The sequence below is a fragment of the Chrysochloris asiatica genome, unplaced genomic scaffold, assembly GCF_000296735.1.
Source record: "Chrysochloris asiatica unplaced genomic scaffold, ChrAsi1.0 scaffold00031, whole genome shotgun sequence".
Lineage (NCBI taxonomy): Eukaryota > Metazoa > Chordata > Mammalia > Afrosoricida > Chrysochloridae > Chrysochloris > Chrysochloris asiatica.
The window spans coordinates 26,241,477-26,259,492 of record NW_006408549.1 but is presented as its reverse complement, the minus strand read 5'-3'; the positions used below and the strand labels follow the sequence as shown (position 1 = coordinate 26,259,492).

Here is an 18,016-nt window from a genome sequence, read left to right as displayed (position 1 = left end):
ACCGACTCGACGGCACTTCACAACAACAGCAAGTAGAAATAGGAAAGTGTTCACTTTACAAACGTCGTTGTCATGCCACGTAGGCTTGTCGCTGCAAACCAAACCACATGTGTCTGCTGTGTCTCTGGGCATGCAGTTTGTTCCCCAATGTGGATGAGGTAGGGGCTGCCAAGTCTGGGTTCTGGGGGCTTCGCTAGGTGGGTGGCACTTCTTGTCCTAAACACAAACCTGTGATGGCGTTGGGGACAGCCGGGACAGCCTTGCTCAGGGCACCGTTTGTTTGGCTGTTAGGCACACCCTAGCTCTATATTGGATCCTGCAGAGCTGCATGGAGGAGGATCCTCTCAGTCTCCACAGCCCCGCTCCCCCAAACCCCTAGTCTGCTTTCTGTAGTAGCTGGGGCTGGAGGACATCATATAGGGGGCGGGTTGGGCTGGGTCCTGCCAAAAGTAGCAGGTAGATTCCCGCCCCCAGTCAGAGTTGTAATAGTGGTGCTGGTGGTGATTAGGGGCAGGTTGGGCCAACACGGGGGAGTCAGACATCAGGCAGTAATTGGGTCATAGGTCTGCCATGGCAGCCTGTACACCGCTTTGCCCCTTGTGTGGTCCCCATGTTGCTGCTCACCTGCAGGCTGACGTTGTGTATGTCGTAGTGCTCCATGCCCAGCCCAGGCTCAAAGACCTGCTGCTTGGTCACGTGCACAGTCATGCCCTCCTGGCTGGCTTTCTTCTGCGGGCTGATGGTGGTCTGATCCAGGAGTTGGTCCGTGTCCAGCTTGGAGTTGTAGAGGTGGTACCAAGTGCCACAGGCCATCATGTCCTGCTGGTTGGCTAACTTGTTGGTGCCCATAGGCAATCCAATGAAATTCTGTGCTTCTGTTAGATTCTCCGTTCAAATTTCCGATCCTGCTTCTCTGCATATTCACCCCCATGTCCACCTTGTTTCTCTTTGTCTTGACCTGGGGAGGTGGAAGGCAGAGACTACTGAGGGTGACTTGAAAAGCAAAACTTTGGAATGAAACCGATTTGTATCTGCTTGTTGACTTTTACATTTATCAACTGAGAGATCTTTGAAAAATTTCTTAAATTTTTGACATTACAAATTTTTCATATATAAAATAAATTTAAAATTTAAAATTTTCATATATAAAATAAATTTAAAACAAACCTAATAGATGGGTCAAATGTATGTTAAACTCTTTTAAATATCTGTCATAGCAGTAGGTGTTGTTAAAGTGCCTTTGAGTGCATTCCAACTCAGTTGACCCTGTATAGGGTTTCTGAGGCTTTTTAAGCCTTGGTGGGAGCAGAAAGTCTCATCTTTCTCCCATGAAGTGGCTGGTGGGCTGAAATTGTGGACCTAAATAGTCCAGTGCTTATTGTATAGAGCTAGCATGTGCTTATAGCAATAGTAGTGGCTGCTATTATTTTTGTTGATAATGATAGTAAGTTAACGTTATTAACATTATTTCACAATTGTCATTACATCTTAATCTCATTTATTTCTGCTCTAAACTTTAATATTTCTTTTTTGACTGGTGACTATAGATTTACTTTGTTGGTCTGTTTCTAATTGTTGGAGATGTTGTGTTAATTTTGGTTCATTATTCTTTTTGGATGTGTGGATTTATTGTAATAAATTATCCTCTCAACACACCTTTTACTGTGTCCCATAGATTTTTGTATGTTGTGTTTTCATTCTCATTTGCTTCTAGGAATTTTGTAAATTCACGTTTTATTTGTTTTACAACCCAGTGGCTTTCTCATGTCAAATGATTCTAATATTTGCTGTTAACTCTATTGATATTGAAGTCTCTAGGAAAGAAGTCATTTACTAACTCTTTTCTCAAAAGCCAAAGGCTCCAAATAATGTTTTACTTAATAAATATATATTGAGAATCTGCTACATCCAAGTACTGCCCCTACTTTAGGAACTGGGAACCTAACCTAAACAAGAAAGACAATAATGCTCTCCCAAGTGACTGATATTCTAGTGGGGACAGTGCACATGATACAAAACATACCAAGATTGTTTATAATCCCTGCTGATCACACAATTAAAAATTGAAAAAGAATTCTTTGATTATGATCAAATCAATGTCTCAACTAAAATGGGAAATCTACTATATTTTTCTAAATATAATAACCAATAAACCTCAGTTTTTTATTTATTTCTTAGTTCTTGTACATATTATATTATTCATTTTCTACATAGGCAAATGCAGCAAAATTTTTATAAAATATCAAATTAGTCACCTGATAAAAGTGGGGCACTTTATCACATATTTTCTAATTTTATCTGTAATTTCCAAAAAGTTATTCTTTGTGTTCAAAAAAGCTGAAACATAAGGCATAATTTTGACAATGTCTAATTCTGTAATATATATACTTTAATGTTGTATGTTTAAATGTAGGTACACATGGTAATGTGTAACAGTAATTTATTAAATAAAAAAATAGAAATAATGATTGATTTCCTTCTCTAATATGTAGTATAATCAGGTATACAAGCATGCTGTCAGGTTGTAATGGAAGTTCTGTGTTTTTGTTTTAATATTTCTGCAGCAAAATTATTTGATTTCTCCAGCATTTCTGAAGTAACAGGGAAGTAAAAGAGAAGGTAAATCTTCAAAAGTCTTACCTGTGGCATGTTTATGTCACGTACTAGAGATGGTGACTCTCTCTTTTTTTTTCCTTTAAACAATTTCTTCCTATACCACAAACCATTTTGAGAATGCAGCCAAATCTGTTATGAATGTAGATGTCACACATTTAAAGAAATAATAATCCAGAAAAAAAAAATGAAAACTCTTACATCACATTTATTTTTAAATTACTCATATTATCTTCTTGCTTAATAGGAGGTTTTGAGCCTAATTATTATATATTTCTGTACATGAGCTTTTATCTTTATAATCACAAGAATTACAGTAACTGCAGGAAACTATTCTTTAAATTTCAAATAGTTATAATAATGACCTTTGGCTACATTGACAAATCAAGGGTTTGGTGTCTTTGATGACTTATAGGAGGGTTTTTTTTGTTGTTGTTGTTTTGTTTTTTTCCCTGCTAATGTTTTTGGAATGAGATACCATGTAGAAAATAATCCTTGTTTCTGTCTGTGTGCTCATCAGCTCACCTTATTTATTGTAAGCTGCCATGGAAAATGGCGAAATAGAAGAAAGAGTATAGTTACATGGCTTGGGCAGGGACAAACAAGACAATTGCTTTATGAGGGCTCCCAAGATACATGACATGGTTATAAAAATATGGAATGATTATTTCATAATGCATTCACTGAATGATTGCTAAATGACAAGTCCTAGAGGAATAAGAAAGTCTCTGCCCGTAGATAGTTTACAGTCTCAGAAAGATTGCTAAGGTCCAAGTGATAGGTCACAGGCATAGTAAGGGAAAATCAAACACCTGAGTTCATCATCTCATCTCTGAGACAGAACAGGTTGTGAAGCAGTACCTGAGTTGGCAGTCACTTTCCCCAGCAGACTGCCTGGGTTGGTACTAGGCTAGTGACCAAATTCAGAGTGTGTGTACTTTTAGAAAAATATGGTGTGTTTCCCAAAATAATTACAAAGTTTAAGTATATGTACAAAATCCTAAAGAAGCTCTTGAATGCAATTTTTAGAAAACTTCACTGAAATAGATCAAGACATACAGTAATTACCTCCAATATAACTATGGTGGCGGTGGTAGTATGCCGTGGAGTCAGTTCCGACTCATAACAATCCTGTATACTGTTTCTGAGACTGTAAATCTTTATGGGAGCAGAAAGCATCATCTTTCTCCCACAGAACGGCTGGTAGTTTCGAACTGCTGATCTTGAGGTTAGCAGCCCAACATGTAACCACTATGCTACCAGAGCTGGATAAAATATAGTTAATACCTTCTACCAGGGTCATTATGGGCTGGAACTGACTAAAGAAAAACAAACTGAACTTAACAACAAAAACAACCATTTAAACAAAATGTAAAATTAACAAAAGCATTAAAAATTGGCCTGGATAATGTATTCCTTATTTCAATCCATAATTGACATCAATGGGACAAAAGGCTGTCATTTCCCTACTCATCTTATCCTCATGTGGACACAGAGACCTTTCAAAGTGAAGTGGAGAAAGTGATGTTAATTTGCCTAAGAAACTGAATAGGTGAAGCTTGCTTTTAAAATTCACATTAAATTATTATTTAGCGATAAGCTGAAGTAGTGTAATTATTATTTGACAAACAGAATACTTAATGAAGTGTCAAAGTAAGAATGGCTGGGAAAACTTTCAGATGAATTGAACTGTGTACCACTTTGACCAAGACTCTTATACACGTTGCCAATATAACTGAGGGGTGTAAGTAAATTTAGTTCCTGCTTTTCTTAGACATCTTTAAAAGATTTAGAGAGAATACAATAGATCCCACTAACATGAAAACTTTTTAAAAATCAGCTTTGACAATTAATTGTATTATTTAATGTATGGTGATATGAATGCTGCTTAAATACTTCGTACTCAATTTAATTGAAACCACATTCACAAATTGTTTACACACAATGATGTCCAAGAAAATGAAGAAAATCATGAGTCGATAAAAGTACTAGAGACAGATTAGCAAAGGAGCTCTGGTAACTTAGTGGTTAAGAATTGGGCTGCTAACAAAGTCGGCAGTTCAAAGCTACCAGCTGTTCCGCTGGAGAAAGATAAGATTTCTACTCCCATAAAGATTTACAGCCTCGGAAACCCTGTACAGGATCGCTAAGAGTTGGAACTGACTCCACGGCACATAACTACCACATGATTAAGCCACTAACTGGCAGTATAACCAAACTGTTTTTCCGACTAGTTGGGGTTCAGCTGTTTTCTATTTAAAATGGAGGCAGCAATGAGTTAAAGTGCACATTTTTTTTTTTTTCATTCTCAGAAGAAAAGTGCCATGTAAATATAATTATAAGAATAATCATTTACATTTGAGTATAATAAATGTCTTACTTTTTAAGTTATCTTTAGAAAGTTAATTTGACAAGTGATTTTCTCAGATGTGTTTGTTTTTAATAAAAGATCATTGTCACCGCAATCTTCTTTCATCGTTTTAATTACACTTTAAGTTGGTTTACACTTCACTCAAAGTGGGCCAAGAATATATATATCATTATTGTATTTTATCTTTAAGCCAATTTAGACTTAGTCATGGGCAAAAATATATCTAAATGCCCAGTCTTCTTGCCTGATGTGACCTTGTGACACTCACTAGTGGAAGCTGCCAGTCCTGGGATCCACTAATATTTTTTTATTTCCTTGATGAGCGGTTTATTCCCTGGTGTGCCCGGTTAATGAGAACTTCTGGGGTAAAGCCTGGAGAAGGAAAATTCAGGATATGCATATCACTCTTTTGTTCTCCCTCATTATTAGTCTTACAAGTCCTCAGGCAAGAAAATGCACAGCCTTATTTTTTTTTTTACCTTCTGACATTATCCTCCTTCCATCTACTTGGAGTAAGTCTAAACCTTCTAGGTCTCTGGTTGAAGAAGTGGTGGTGGTGGTTATGTGCCGTGGAGTCAGTTCTGACCCATAGCGACCCTGTACAGGGTTTCCGAGGCTGTAAATCTTTACAGGAGCAGAAAGCCTCATCTTTCTTCCACGTAACAGCTGGCAGTTTCGAACTGTTGAACTTGCAGTTCACAGTCCGATTTGTAACCACTACGCTACCAGAGCTTTTTGGTTGAAGACATAACACCCCTTTTAAAGGAAAACTGTACTCGGAATGGCAAAACACTCTTGGGCTTTCATTTATTAAAGAGGTCAAAGTGGATCTAAGGATGTTTGGGGGACAAATCTTTATTCATCAGGCTGAACTCTAAGACTATTGTCTTGTTGAATAATTTCATCTACTTCCAAGAAATTGAATATGAATCCATTCTTTCTCTTTCCTGTTCTCCTATAAGAAATCCTTTTTTCCCTGTAGATCGAGGCTGCCTCAGGCCAACAATGCAGAAATATGCAGAAAACTTAAATGAGAAAGCACATTGCTGTTTTTCTTATTAACTCACAGAAATCTTTGAGGGCTTCTGTTTTATTTTGGTTTGGTTTGGGTGTGAAGTATTCTATGTTAAGATGTCATGAGACAGATATTTGACTTAAGCTATAATGGAGTCCAAGTGTGACACTGTAGGATAAGCACTACACTGCTAATCGCAAGGGTGGTGGTTCAAATCTGCCAGCTGCTCCTGGAAACCTATACAGAGTCATAACTGAAATGAGGGCACTTAACAACAATAACATAATGGTAAATATGTGTCTACTAACTTCCCTGGGCAACCTTTGTCTCAGAAAACCTTGTTCTTTGTTATATAATTCAAACCAGTTGTTACTTGTAAAGTCACTGTAAGGATCCCTGGTGGTGCTGTGGTTCAGGCATTGGGCTGCTGATGCCAAGGTCAGCAGTCCAAACCAATCATCCCCTCTTGAGAATGAGAGTGACAGCACCTATAGAGCTTTACAGTCTTGGCAATTCTATATAGGGTCATTGTGAATCAGAATCGATTACATGGCAGTGGCTTTGGTTTTTGTTTTACAGTGTAGCTATGAATTGGAATTAAGTCCCCAACAGTGGGTTTGGTTTTCTGGTTTGTATTTAGACACTTTCTCTTCTAATTCTATCCTTATCTTTTCTGCCTAAAGGTTTGATGTGTGTACAAGGTGACTGACCACCTATCAGGTGGGTAATTTGCAACTTCGTGTTATGTCCTGATACCCATTTAGCACTATCCATTGTGGAGTGTGTAGCTGATTTTTTTCATTTCTTCAAATTCATCTTTAACATTCCTATACTAATATTATATGGACAGTTACTATTTATACAGTGTCCTAGTTTCAACTTTTGTTTTTTGCAAATTTGAAAAGCTCTCCCTATTTCTACTCATCATTCTCTTGCTATACAATGTTGTTGCACAGTGCTGTCAAGTTGATTCTGACCCAGAGCGACCCTGTATAGGGTTTCTGAGGAGCAGTTGGTGAGTTTGACCCACCGACCTTGCAGTTCAAACGACTTTGCAGTCTGGTGCATTAACCCACAGCACCACACCAGAACTCCGTGCTGTATAATGACTGTACTAAATTTACTTCTCACTTTTTTCAGAAAGAATTCAAGCCTATTATGATCTTACTTTCCTTTGTTGAAGTATATCATACTATGACTCATTTATTATAAAAGATAAAATTTGATAATTTTAATGATAGTTATATTTTTCATTAGCAAAATTAATAGCTCTTCCCACAGTTTAAAGAGAGTAATTGTTGTTGTTGTTGTTAGGTGCCAATGAGTCAGTACCGACTCACAGTGACCTTATGCACAGCAGAATGAAACACTGCCCAATCCTGGGCCAGCCTCACTACTGTTACCACGTGTGAGTCCATCGATGCTGCCACTTGGCCAATCCATCTTGTTGGGGGTCTTTCTCTTTTTCTCTGACCCTCCACCTTACCAAACATGATAGCCTTCTCCAGTGAATGGTCCCTCCTGACAATATGTCCGAAGTATGTTGTTGTTGTTAAGTGCTATCGAGTTGATTCCGACCCATAGCGACCCTGTATAGGGTTCCCAAGGAGAAGCTGGTGAGCTTGAACCACCGACCTTGCATTGCAAATGACTTTGTAGTCTGACGCATTAGCCCACAGCACCACACATTTGGTTCCAACTCATAGCCACCTTGTATAGGGTTTCCAAGACTGTAAATCTTTGTGGGAACAGAGAGCCACATCTTTGGTTTGTGTCTAGTGGACTCAAACCAACAACCTTGTGGTTCATAGTCCAGTGCTTATCTTACAGAGACACTGCACTCCAAAAGAAAGCAATATTAACAAATTGCGTAATTGTATATTTCTATTTAAAAAAGAGAATCTAGCTCCTGACTTTCCTGGGCTGATATTTGTGTCATCTCTTTTTTTTACATTTTTTTCTCTTCATCGCTCATTCCATCTCATTTGTTCTTAATAACTCTACATTAATAATGTACTTTTGTGATATTAAAATACATTACAATAAAATAAAGGTGCTTCCTATTTGAATCTCTTCTTTATGATTCTGCCCAGTAATGCTCATTTTCTTATTTGTTTTTAACTCCTGATTCAGTTTCTTGTTTTATTCCTATTTTGAGTTAATATTCAGTCTATTATTCATCTCTATTCTCAAGTGTTCCTGAGGTTTTTATGTTTTATTAAGTACTCAGTCTATTAGTTTTCATTTTCATAAATTTATCTTTAATATACTTGCATTATAATGGTATTCTATCAGTCATTCAGTTGATGATTTTTCAAAGATGCTGTTATGTGTCAAGTCGGTTCCTGTATAATGTTTCTGAGAAGTAGCTGGTGTGTTTGAACTGCTAACCTTGTGGTTTGCAGTCCAATGCTGATCCTATAGCACCACACCAGGACATCTGTGAGGACAACTGTTTGTGTGTGTGTATATATATACACACACACAGATACATATATGTTTATGAACACATATGTTTGTACTGCTGACCTTGCGGTTCAATGGCTCAAATCAACCTTGTACTGTGGGACAATACACTAAACCAAATAGTTGGTTTGAACTGCAAGGTTGGTGGTTCAAACTCACTAGCCCTATACAAGGTTGTTATTAGTTGGAATCAACTCAACACTTAACAACTTTAAAGAATGATCAATTGAATGGCTGATTTTGTTATTGTTAGGTGCCATCGAGTTGGTACTGACCCATAGCGACTGTATTCACAGCAGAACGAAACACTGCCCGATCCTGGATCAACCTCAACTACTGTTGTGCTTGAGTCCATTGATGCTGCCACTTGGCCATTCCATCTCATTGGGGGTCTTGCTCTTTTTTCTGACCCTCCACCTTACCAAACATGATATCCTTCTCCAGTGTCTTGTCCCTCCAGACAATATGTCTGTAGTATGACAGACGAAGTTTGGCCATCTTGGCCTCCAAGGAGCACTCTGACTGCATTTCTTCCAAAACAGATCTATCGGTTCTTTGGCAGTCCATGGCACTTTCAATATTCTCCTCCAATACCATAACACAGAAGCATCAATTCTTATAATGGCTGATAGAATTCCACTATAAGAATATTAAAGATAAATTTAGGAAAATGAAAAATAATAGACTAAACACTTAATAAAACATAACAATCTCAGAATTTTTATGAAAACTTATGCATAGGGATGAATAATAAATAATGAACATTGAACTCAAAATGCGAACAAAATGAGACACTGAATCATAGGAGTTAAAAACAGATTAGAAAATGAGCATTACTGGGAAGAATCACAAAGAAGACATTCAAAGAGGAAGGACCTTTATTTGTTTTATTATAATGCATTTTAATACCACACAAGGGCAATTTTAACTTACAGTTGTTAAGAACAAATGAGTGGTGAAAAGCAAAATAAATATGAAACAAAAAAGGGAGAATGATGTTTCTGACTTCAACAGAGAATACTGACCAGAAGCAAGTTACCTTCGATATGTGATAGATCCTGGAGACTTTTCTTGTGGCATCATCAATAGATGCCCTTGGGCACTGGACTAATACAATGTGTTCCTCTGTCCATTCACGCACTCATTCAACAGAGATTTGGGTGGCCTTCTACAATATGCTAAAGATATAAAACTGAGTATCACCAGCCTCTTTTCTTAAGAAATTATTGTACTAAACAAGTAAGTCTATTTTGGGGATGGGTAGTCAAGAAGACTATTCAGAGAATTCTCAAACCAGGGGGAATCATTTGAGTTTTAATGAATAAGCAGATGTTAGACAAAGAATATTTTTATTGCAGAGAGAACAGTAATTGTGAAACCTGCAGACATGAAACTTACAGACTTAGAAATATTTCATGAACTCCCTATTGACATCTATTGGAATTCACAAAGTTCAGTTTTGAAGTGTTCAGAAGAAATAAGCACATTTCTACACTTTGTCTTATGAACTCTTCTGTACCCTTATGCTTCCTAGACACTTCATTTTTAATTGTTTACTCTGGAATTTCTATCAGTTGCTTCTCTTTTCAGCTGTTTTTGTTTGTTTGTTTGTTTTTATAGTAACATCGGTCAGATTTCATGTATACTAAGCTGTAGGATAAGCATTGGGCTGCTAACTGCAAGGTTGACAGTTCAAACCCACCAGCCACTTCTTAGAAACCCTATACAGGATCAATCCCAGTCAGAATCAACTCGATGGCACTAACAACAATAACAATAAACAATGATGGTGAATCTTTTCTTTTGATAACATCGAAAGCTCCAAAACTTTGTCCTTACACTGCCTCAAACAGCTTACTCACTGCTTCACAGAACAGACGTCCAACTCTATATATTTATGTAAACTTCCTTAGCATAAAATTTGATACCTTCAACTGGAAATTCTTTTTGCTTAGTTGGTCTTGGTAGGTATGCTTTTCAAATGACCACCTTTCATGTGGGCAGTTTCTCATAATGAATTGAAAAATGAAATGACTTTAATTTAAAACTCTGTGATGTGTTCTGATAACCATTCCAGGTGCCTGTGGTTTAGATAGATATTTTTGGCAATGTTCTGCAAAGTTGGAAAAACATTGCACTGTGGGTTTCTGTGAAACATTTGCAATTTTTCTCATGTGCATCGTGCTACTAGCAACTTCTAATCAGCAGGAAACAGAGGGCATGAGCAATTTGTCCATTAAGTGAGTCATGTAAGGTAAGCAAAATAGGGATAGATTTGCTGATGCATAAAAGTGATATTTTTATATTTTGGTCAAGGACTATTCCTCATAAATATTTTAACATATGCTATACTGAAAGTATTTTGGTATAGTTGTTAGTGAGGTAACAAAATCTCAATATTTTCAACGTGATTTTTTTTTTAAAGAACTCAAAAATAGCTATAAGACATTTCCAAAACTACCTAACAACCATTTAGAATCTAAATGCCAAAATTTTTAAATAACTTTTGAAAAACAAGAAATGTATTTGAATTTATTAATTTATATAGAAATAAAATGTAAAAACCAAAGAAAAAACACAGATGTCAGAAATATTTTATTTTTTAAGGAGTTAAAAAAACTCTATTCATATTACATAAAATTATAAACAAGCAAACAAAAATCCATTTTATAGCTCTTTTCCTCATCTGGGCTTGAAAATTCATTGCAATGGCCACAAATAATTCAGACACTATACTAACAGTTACAGGGTTTATTAGAGAAGTTAACAATTCAGGGACAGAAATATTCAGGACACAGTTCTTCCATTCATGACAGCATCTCCTTACTGGTACCCATAGGCAGATTTCTTTCTTCCCAGGAAACAAAGCTTTTTTTACCGCTACTGATGAATGCTCAAAGGTACTCCACCATAGGCCTAGAGGCTCTTGGCTTAACTCTGTGGGTCAACAAACCTAGTTCCCTTGATGAAGTGCTTGGAGGCACTCCAGTCTGCAAGCAAACCTCAGTGCCCAAAGTCACTCAGCTTTACTTGTGTGGCTAGGAAGTGCACTGCTCTGTCTGGTGCTCTCCTTCCTGGTTCTGCTGCTGCTACTCGTCTTGTACTCTTACAGAGCCACAGCTCTTTGTCCGTGAGTTGAGGAGTTTCAGTGTGTAGGAATCTCAGTGTCCCAAGGACGCACTCCAGTACTTGCTCTTGTTTGATGGTGGTGAAGTCTTCAGTCCTTCTTCTGAAAGGCTCATTTTATATCCATGCTAGAGTTTCAACTTTTACAATTACAATGAACTCTGTTAACATCCACAGCTGAATCATGTCATCCCGTCAGTGACTCTCCCACCTTTTCTTACCCAGACCCAGCAGGAAAACTCATTTAATGGGAATTAAGAAGACCTTTGCCAGAAGATATGTACTAAATAATTCACTATACCACAATGTACTTACCTAGTTTTCTAAATTGTTCTTATAACAACAGTATAATGAATATCTAAGGAGCTCTGGTAGCGTAGTGGTTATGAATCGGGCGGCGAACCTCAAGGTCAGCAGTTCGAAACTACCAGCTCTTCCGCAGGAGAAAGATAAGGCTTTCTGCCCCCATGAAGATTTACAGCCTCGGAAACCCTGTACAGGGTCGCTATGAGTCGGAACCGACTCCATGGCACACAATTCAACAAACAGGACATTTCTCTAAATCGCTGCAATAAAACTGTGACTCAGGAAATAGACTTTGAAAAACACAATTATTTAATAGTTAATTCTCAAGTTCCCCAATTTATCCCAATAAAATCCTTAAAAGTTTAAAAAATGATTTAGAATTCAATTAAGGATAACACATGGCTTTTAGTTGTTATTTTTCTTTAGTATTAATATTAGTAAAGCAAACTCTGTTAATTGCTTAATAAAGGAATGCTAAATTTATCACAATTCATTGCAGTAGGGGAAACAACACCTTGAGAGAATAGATAACTACAGGTCTTGTAAATCCAGCTCAGGCGATTTAAGGAATGTTTTTCAAGATAGGGAAGTGGTTGAAATTGGAAAAAGTTTGTGACATAATAATTGGAACAAACATTTGTGGACAGAATGAAGTGAGAGTCTTAAAGCAAGTAATGAAAGTAAGGAACTTGCCTACGTGAGAAAACAGTTGTTTCAGATAAGTTGATCAGCAAGAATTTCCTGAAGCAACAATATATTTACTTGTTACAGTTCTACTTTCCCTCTACAGAGCTTTCCTGTATGAAAAATTAAATCATGGTGACTCAAATGAAAACCAAACCCAACCCATTGCTGAGTTGATTCAGACTCTGGCACCCTATTATAAAACAGAGAGGAACTTCCCCATAGAGTTTGTAAGGCTCTGATCTTTACGGAAGCCAACTTCCATATCTTTCTCCTGTGGAGTGGCTGGTATGTTTGAACCACCAACCTATTGCTTAGCAGCCAAGTGCTTAACTACTGCACTGGCAGTGTTTGACCTCAATTCAGAATACTAGTAGCTATAGTATGTTGATACAAGTGGTCACAGTTCAGTCTTGCTACTATCCTTTAATCTAGAAAAGGTTCCAAAATTTCAGTTGTTTATTTTTTTAAACTAATTTTTTATGATACTGATTTTTGAAGCATTTGAGACACTACACATTTGAAGAATGCGTCTCAATATGGACTATTCTATTTTTCTTCCTCATGATTTGATTCAGGATAAACATTCATAAGGAAGTTGATAGATGTGTTCTCCTTAATGCCACACATAAAGTCAATGTGTCCCGTTACTGATGATGTGTGACTTGAGCATTTGATGAAGGTATTATCACTCAGATGTATTAATTGTACAGGTTCCTTTTAATAACCTGTCTGGAGAAAATTTATAAAGATGTGGATATTCTGTCCCCCTTAAACATTATACCAATATTTTTGCATCTTAATTATTTCTGCTTGAATCATTAATATTGTTACCATTGTTGTTGTTAAGTAACATGGAGTTGGTTCCAACTCATAGTGACCCTACACAGGGTTTCCGAGGCTGCAAATCTTTACGGGAGCAGAAAGCCTCATCTTTCTCTCGCGAAACAGCTGGTAGTTTTGAACTGCTGACCTCAAGGTTAGCAGCCCAATTTGTAATCACTACGCTACTAGAGCTCCTTAACCAGTGAAAAATACTGATCTTATATTATTTAGATAAATGAATTTAATAAGTTTAATATTTATTCTGGCATTTGTCAGTTAATGTCTTTTTGTAAAAAAGGACTTTTCTTTCTTCTTTCTCCTCTTCCTTTTAATAATGGTATGAGCATTGTGTTTCTATTGTATTTCAATGTGCAATGTTCTTATCATATTCATGTAAAGATTGTCTCTTATTTAGCTATTGAGAGCCTCTTCAAGCTGCCACCTATTATCTTTTGCCATGTTGTTACCCTTTTGAAAGAAATTCCCTACTTTCTGTTAAAGGACATCTTCTAGACTTACCTCAAAATTTCCCTACCATATTTCCAAAATTGGCATTTTCCCAAGAAACTCTTTAGTCTTACTGGTGTCCTTATTTTTTGGTGTATTATCACTTTGTACCAATGTTGCCCACTCCATGCAGATAGTTAATTTCATTGGTTTTTAGGTTTTCATCTCTTGTATTTATAGTTTCAAAATTAGGAGAACACCTATGTAAATATTCTTCCTCATTCATTTTGCCACCCCAATCCAAATGATACCTTGTTTTACAGAAGTTTATTTTGTACTAAATAGTTATTTATTCAATCAACACTTTGTATAGCATATTTTTGTAAATGTATTTTAAGGATAAATTCCTAAAGTAGATTCATTAGACCATAGGATAAGCATGAAATTTTTTATTATGTTATGACAAACCACAAATTTTCTAATCTATGTGGGGCTATAGGATAAGCCAGACTGCTAACTGCAAGACCAATAATTCAAACCCATCAATGGAATGTGGAAATCATAGGATAATATCATTGATATCACACGCGGGTAATGTTTTCCTGAAAATAATTCAAGAATAGTTGCAGCAGTACATCAATAGGGAGCTAACAGAAATTCAAGCCAGATTAAGAAGAGAATGTGGAATGAGGTATATCATTGTTGATATCATATGGATCTTGGCTAAAAGCATAGACTACCACAAAAATGTTTACTTGTACTTTATTGACTATGCAAAGGGATTTGACTGTGTGGATCATAACAAACTATGAATAACACTGCAGAAAAAATATGACCAGAGAACTGGAGAAAGACTCATTAACAACATGGAATATGCAGATGACCAACTTTGCTTGCTATTTTAGTGAAGAGGACTTGAAGTATTTAGTGATGAAGATCAAAGACTACAGCTTTCAATATGGATTGTACCACATTGTAAAGAAAACAAAAATCTTCACAACTGGGCCAATAAATAACATCATGATAAATGGAGAAAAATTGATTATGTCCAAAATTTCATTTTACTTGGATCTACAGTCAAGGCTCCTGGAAGCAGCAGTCACAAATTCAAAGGACCTGTTGCATTAGGCAAACCTGCTGCAAAAGAATTCTTTAACGTGTTAAACAACAAAGATGGCAATTTTAAGACTAAAGTGTGCCTGACCCAAACCATGGTATTTCAGTCACCTCATTTGCATGTGAAAGCTGGCCAATGAATAATTGAGACTGAAGAAGAATCAATGCATTTGAGTTATGTTGTTGACAAAGAATATTGTAAGTAACATGGAGTTCGGGAAGAATGAACAAATCAGTTTCAGAAGAAATACAACAGGATTGCTCCTTAAAAGTAATGATGGCAAGATTTTGTCTCTAGCAATTTGGACGTATTATTAGGAAGAACATCATGTTTGATAAAGTGTAGAGTCACCAAAAAAGAGTAAGACCCCTCTAATGGGATGGATTGACACATTGGCAACTATAATGGGCTCAAACAGCAAAACTGTGAAGATGGTGCAGGACTAAGCAGTTTTTTGTTCTTCCAACCTAGTGTTGCTAAGAGTCAAAACCAACTGGATGGTACCTTTCCAACAACAACAAAACATCTGTGGGCAGCCAATATGAATCATCCATTAGAAGTAATTCTCCAAACTTACAGAACTATTGCAAAATTCTCTCCTTATGAATAAAAGTGTCTACAAGTGTGTTATGTTAAAATCATTTAATTGTATCCTAATTAAGGAGACCTGGCAGCATAGTGGGTTCAAATTTGAATTGCTAACTACAAGCTGGTGGTTTGATCCAAACCCACCAGCTTCTGAGCAGGTAAAGGATGAGGCAGTCTGTGCTAGTGAAGATTTGCAGCCTTGGAAATTCTATGGAGGAGCTCTACTCTGCACTACTCTTACGGTTACTAAGTCTTACTATGAGTTAAAATAGACTCAGTGCGAGTGGGTTTAATTAAAGATCACACATGAAAAGGTAAGACTATTTACAATCATTTTCTCCCACCTTCTAGTACTGTTTTCAGCAGAAGTCGACCATTAGCAAGTGTGCTTCCACTTTCCTGATAATGGACCCATGACCTTGTACAACAACAGATGTCTGTCAAAGGCTTCAATTTGAGATTCAAAATTTTAGTTGTCTATTGTCAGTGAGGTCATGTTAGGATGAGGTGAGGCTGATGTAACCGTGTTTAGTATATGTGTGAAAAAAAAGTGAGAAGTAGTCTGCACAGGAAATAAAAATAATAATAGAAGAATAAATGAAGTGAGAAGCACAGAGAAGGATGAAAATCTAAATTCTAAAGGAAAGAGAAACCGAATGACTGAGATGGAAATAAACAATTTTTGTTCTTGGGTCTCTAGATCCTGGTTACTATCAACTTACAATTGAAGGAACGTCTTGATTGTATTGTTCCTCAATTTAATTTTTATTTATGTTAATTATGGCAGTGTCTACTCACTGCAATCCAACAATCCTGGATTCAGCGATATCTTCTTGTCATTGTGTCTATGACGTATCTGTATTAGAATCGATTTCAAAGTTGAAATAGTTCTAAGATATAATAGTTTTATAGATGCGGAAGACTAGAGAGGTTTAGAATGTTTCTAAGCGTCTTAGTTTCCTAGTGTTGCTGTAAATACCACAAACACTACTGGGTGACTTTCAGAAGCAGAAATTTATTTACTCACAGTTTGGGGGCTAAAAGTCTAAATCAGAAACCTGGTAGTGTTGATTTCTACCTTATTGGTGGTAATCATAGTTAAGTGCCAACAAGTCAGTTCCGATGCATAGCAACCCTGTATAGGTTTCTAAGGAGTGGCTGGTCGGTTTGCTCCACTGACATTATGGTTACTAGCCCAATGCTCATCATACAACACCATGCCGGGCCTCTCTGTAGGCCTGGGTTTTCCTTGGGTTTGAGGGATGTTTACATGGCATCTGCCTCCTCCATATGTGCATGCCTCTGTATATAATATGTTCTATTTGTAGCTCTGAAGTGATTAGGTTTAGGGCACATCTTACACTTCTATGGCTTCATTAATGTGTTGCTGTCCAGTTGATTCCAACTCCTAAGAATCCTATGTACAACAGAATGCAACACTGCCCAGTCCTGAGCTGTCTTCCCAATCATTACTATGTTTGAGTTATCATTGTTGCTGTCATTGTGTCAGCTAATCTCATTGAGGGTCTTCCTCTTTTTCACTGACCCCCTACTTTACCAAGCATGATGTCCTTCTCCAGGAACTGGTCCCTCCTGATAGCATATCCAAAGTTTGTAACACAAAGTCTTATTAAACTCTCTTCTAAGAAACATGCTGGCTGTACTTCTTTCAAGACAGACTTATTTATTATTCTGGGACTTCGTGGTATATTCCTGGTATAGTTGTCACCAACACCAGAATTCAAATATATTATAAACATGGCAAAGAAATATTTCCAAACAGGATTACATCCTCAAGTATAGGAACTGACAACATTCCAATTTATGTTGGTGGGGTTGGGGGAGATATGGTTTAATCAACAACACCAAGTTACACAGATAATTGAGTCTAGATTTAAAGTTTAAATCCAGGGTTCCTGATTTTATTAACAACAGGGTTTTGTTTAAAAAAAATTAAGATGAAAGAATAAATAATCATGTTTCTTATATCTCTGAATAGAAGCCCATTTTTCAATGATACTTTTTAAACAACTGATTGTCTTAAGTTTTAAGATAATTGATGTTGAAAGAACTATAACCTACTGAAAATAATAAAAGATATTCATATTTCTAGTTTTTTATATCAAATATTTTAATGTAATTTAAAAAAACATATGCAAATAGAAATCCATTTAATTTGTCAAGACAACCTTTGAACAAGTAGTCTAGTACATACGTTTTAATAAATAATTTGCTTATTTAAAAAATTCTATGTGACATTTATACTTTAATTTGGTGGTATAAAACTAGGGTTATACATTTTTATCATTTTTTATGATTAAATTATAGCACATATAGATCATGTCCTTATTGTGCCCTGACTGCACATTAAATTGCCAACAAAATGAACCAGATAGGAAGTGAACTTTACTATTAATGAACACTATAATTGTTTTCTGGTTTCCTCAACATGTATGTT

The 18,016-nt window shown here is 36.5% G+C and overlaps 1 pseudogene; it reads right to left on the bottom strand.

Annotated features, from left to right (window-relative positions):
* Nucleotides 1-344: 344 nt before the first annotated feature.
* LOC102833362 lies at nucleotides 345-6,212 on the bottom strand (annotated as a pseudogene).
* Nucleotides 6,213-18,016: the final 11,804 nt, after the last annotated feature.